Here is a 5,000-nt window from a genome sequence, read left to right on the forward strand (position 1 = left end):
TCTCTCTCTCTCTCTCTCTCTCTCTCTCTCTCTCTCTTGATTGTCTTTCCCAGGTCGATAAGATTATCTGTAATCATCCCTGGGAACCAGAATGTTACAAAGGTGAAGAAACGAAGTAAATGAGCTAGAAAATGGATGATGAAGATGATGATGATGATAATGATGATGATGATGATGATGATAAAGAGGAGAAGTAAAAAAACTATTAAAACAATAAAAGCAGATGATGAATTTCGTGCAAGAGGAACAGAAGCAAATGAGCTAGAAAATGAATGAATGAGGATGATGATTATGGTGATGGTGATGATGAAAATAGGAGTAATAAAAAAAGGACTATTCAAACAATAAAAACAGATGATAAACTTCGTCCAAGAGGAGCTAAAGCAAATGAGCTAGAAAATGGATGATGAAAATGATGATGATGATAGTGATGATGATGATGATAGACAGGATAAATAAAAGAAATAACTATTAAAACAATATAAGCAGAGGATAAACATCGTGCAAGAAACAGCTGACATGAGTCTTGAACACGAAAAAAAAAAAACCTTAGTTTTGACTATAAGAGAAGAAGAGGAAGCCATAATCACTTCGAAGGAAGAAGGAGGCAGAGGGAAGGAGAGAGAGAGAGAGAGATGCTGGGGGGATGAAGATCTGATTTTACGGGAGATGAAGAGACCATTTCGGAAAACGAGATCACTTAGTGGCCTCTGCTAGAAAATCCCTAGGGATATCTTCTGCTTCATTTCAACTGGATGGCTATCTAGAAAGGAGAGAGAGAGAGAGAGAGAGAGAGAGAGAGAGAGAGAGAGAGAGAGAGAGAGAGAGAGAGAGAGAGATGTGAAGATGAAACCTCTCTTCAGTTTTTCGAAGAGGGGGAGATAGTTATAATAATAGTAATGATAATAATAATAATACTAATAATAACAGAGAGAGAGAGAGAGAGAGAGAGAGAGAGAGAGAGAGAGAGAGAGAGAGAGAGAGAGAGATGAAGCCTCTCTTCATTATTTGGAAGATACTCTTGTAGAAACATACAGAGAAACAGATATTTCATATCATTTTCATATCACATTTACCATTTTTTATCTTTGTAGTCGAATCTCTTTAAGTATTTGTGCCATCAAAAGGAAACTTAAATAGACACTTTATTCAGGAACTCATACCCTAAAAAACAACCTAATATCCACTAATAATCACACATTTTTCAAAGACTTTCCATTCCCACTATCATATAAAAATCAATTGTCTTCAGACGTAAAGACGTCATTGTTACGCAAGAAGTCCAGGCAAATTAAATCGCCGTAGTACAACTGGAGACGGGTAAAACTAACGAGGCATTTTCATTTCCCATTTTCCAGCAAATCTTATTCCAGATCAAGTCAGATTCGCTACGTGATATTTTATTTCTATTTCTGGTTCCATTTATTTGATGTGCTTAGAGCCATGCCAGTTCAAGTCAGATTAGGTACGTGATATTTTATTTTCATTTCTTGATTCTTTTCTTCGCTTTTTATCACAAATACGAGAGATTCTTATATATTTATCTGTTGTTTGTTTCATAGTAAAGGCTCCTTGCTTTCAATTTCATTAAAGAATGGGCTTTATTATTATTATTATTATTATTATTATTATTATTATTACTTGATAAGCTACAACCCTAGTTGGAAAAGCAGGATGCTATGAGCCCAGGGGCCCCAACAAGGAAAATAGCTCAGTGAGGAAAGGAAAACAAGGAAAAATACATTTTAAGAACAGTAACAACACCAAAATGAATATTTCCCATATAAACTATAAAAACTTCAACGAAAAAGAGGAAGAGAAATTAGATAGAATAGCGTGCCCGAGTATACCCTCAAGCAAGAGAACTCTATTCCAATGATAGTAATAATAATGATAAATATAATAATAAAAATAATTATAATAATAATAATAATAATATTAATAAGCTTATATTTATTGAGTAACCATATAACACACTCAACTATCTGTTCGGTGACTTCAATGTTTTAATAAAAACCTATTAATTCCGTCAGTTTTGGAAAGCAGATGGATTGACAGACAGACAAACTTATATAACTCCTCTATCGAGAGATTATTTTCATGTCGTCAACTCACGGGATATTAATCCATTTAATTATAGAACTTCCCAAAAGAAATTCGTTTATAAAACAGAAAAAAATGAACGAAAAAATGTGAGAACAATTTCACTTTGTATTTCTTTTCTTTAGAAGTTTCCTTCGGATACATCTTGTTTTGTTAAATTTTTTATAGTTTATAGAGGAAATATTTATTTTAATGTTGTTACTGTTCTTAATATTTTATTTTTCCTGGTTTCCTTTCCTCAATGGGCTATTTTCCCTGTTGGGATCCCTGGGCTTATAGCATCTTGCTTTTCCGACTAGGGTTGTAGCTTAGCAAATAATAATGATAATGATAATAATCAGATCCATGTTATTACCTCCGCTAAGGAGGCTATAAAATCGAGTCGGTTTATGTATTTGTTTGTTTGTCTGTCTGTGGACAGGATTACGTCAAAACTACTTGACAGATTATGACGAAATTATCACCACAGATAGATCCTTGGTCATGGACGACCCAATTAAACTTTGAACACGATCAGGATCCGGATTCTAGATCAGGATTTACATGTTTCGCCATCTGCTGTCAGCATATGAAAAGGGGGATGCGCTGTCCGTAGACTTTAGTTAAAATTTTACAGTAGATTCATCCCCCCCCCCCCCCTGAAAAGGGGTGTGTTTTGTCCGTAGACTTGAGTAAAATCTTGGCAATATTCATTGGCGGAGGTCTGAAATCTCTGATTGCTCTTGTTATTGTTGTGATGGGTGGTGGTACTATTATTATTATTATTATTATTATTATTATTATTATTATTATTATTATTTTCATCGTAAGCGCATTTCAGCTTGAAATCTCTAGACTGCCTGTTAGAATAACACAGCCACAGCATCTAGACTCATTCATCCAAATGCAGAGGTCTTGATAAATGGCCTTTCCAGGATAGATAGAGATTTCGCAACATGCTCTTCCAAATGTCGTGAATGACATTTCACGCAAAGGAACATTACCTGAAAGCACTACTGTATTCCATTAGGGTTGTGGTGGTCGATGTGGTAACGTCCCTGACTGGTGAACGCAAGACTGGGGTTCAAGTCTTGCTCAAACTCGTTAGTTTATTTGGTCGCTGCAACCTCGCCGTCCTTTGAGCTAAGGAGTGGGGGTGTTGGGGAAGCCTATAGGTCTACCTGCTGAGTCATCACCTGCCATTGCCTGGCCCTCCTTGGTCCTAACTTGGGTGGAAAGTGGGCTTAAGCGCTGATAATATATATGTATGGTCAGTCTCCATGCCATTGTCCTGCTTGATAGGGCAATGTCACTGTCCCTTGCCCCTGCCATTCATGAGTGGCCTTTAAACCATTAAGTGTGAAGAGAATTGGTAAGGGCAATTTGTTGATTTTGTACCGATTTAAAGGTTTAAAGGCCGCTCATGAATGGCAGAGGCAAGGGACAGTGACATTGCCCTATCAAGCTGGACAGTGTCCTAAAGACTGACCATATATTATTATTATTATTATTATTATTATTATTATTATTATTATTATTATTCAAGCTACAACCCTAGTTGGAAAAGCAAGATGCTACAAGCCCAGGAGCTCCAACAGGGAAAAATAGCCCAGTGAGGAAAGGAAATAAGGAAATGAATAAATGAAGAGAACAAATTAACAATAAATCATTCTAAAATAAGTAACAACGTCAAAACAGACATGTCATATATAAACTATTAACAACATCAAAACAAATATGTCATGAATAAACTATAAAAAGACTCATGTTCGCCTGGTCAACAAAAAAGCATTTGCTCCAACTTTGAACTTTTGAAGTTCTACTGATTCAACCACCCGATTAGGAAGATCATTCCACAACTTGGGCACAGCTGGAATAAAACTTCTAGAGTACTGCGCAGTATTGAGCCTCGTGATGGAGAAGGCCTGGCTATTAGAATTAACTGCATGCCTAGTATTACGAACAGGATAGAATTGTCCAGGGAGATCTGAATGTAAAGGATGGTCAGAGTTATGAAAAATCTCATGTAATATGCATAATGAACTAATTGAACGACGGTGCCAGAGATTAATATCTAGATCAGGAATAAGAAATTTAATAGACCGTAAGTTTCTGTCCAACAAATTAAGATGAGAATCAGCAGCTGAACACCAGACAGGAGAACAATACTCAAAACAAGGTAGAATAAAAGAATTAAAACACTTCTTCAGAATAGATTGATCACCGAACATCTTGAAAGACTTTCTCAATAAGCCTATTTTTTTGTGCAATTGAAGAAGACACAGACCTTATATGTTTCTCAAAAGTAAATTTACTGTCGAGAATCACACCTAAAATTTTGAAAGAGTCATACATATTTAAAGAAACATTATCAATACTGAGATCAGCACCAAAGCCCCCTTTCCACCCAAGCTAGGACCAGGGAGGATAAGACAATGGCAGCTGACGACTCAGCAGATAGGCCTATAGGCTCCCCCCAAAAAACCCTTCCCCAACCTTTGCCCACAAGGATGGTAAGGTTGCAGACACTAAGGCACTAACGAAACTGAGCGGGACTCGAACCCTCAACTGGCAAACACCAGTCAGAGACGTTACTAATCAGAATAAAATAGGTAGATTTTGTACAGAGAATATATGAAGATTTTGTACCAAAAACGAGGTAGATATTTTACCGAGAAAATATGAAAATTTTGTACTGAGAAAATCTGTATATTTTGTACAGCAAAATATGATGATTTTGTAGCCAGAAAATCACCACAGGAAAATGTAAAGGATTTTGCAATGATTCTACAATACAACAGTGGTTCTGTGAAGACTTGTATTATGTTCTTTTAGAAGGGCTTTACTCTTTCTATGAACATTTACATTTCCATTTCGGAACAAATAAGAAGCAATATTAGCTCTTCTCCTTTATAAAC

Source organism: Palaemon carinicauda, chromosome 10, assembly GCF_036898095.1.
Source record: "Palaemon carinicauda isolate YSFRI2023 chromosome 10, ASM3689809v2, whole genome shotgun sequence".
Classification (NCBI taxonomy): Eukaryota; Metazoa; Arthropoda; class Malacostraca; order Decapoda; family Palaemonidae; genus Palaemon; species Palaemon carinicauda.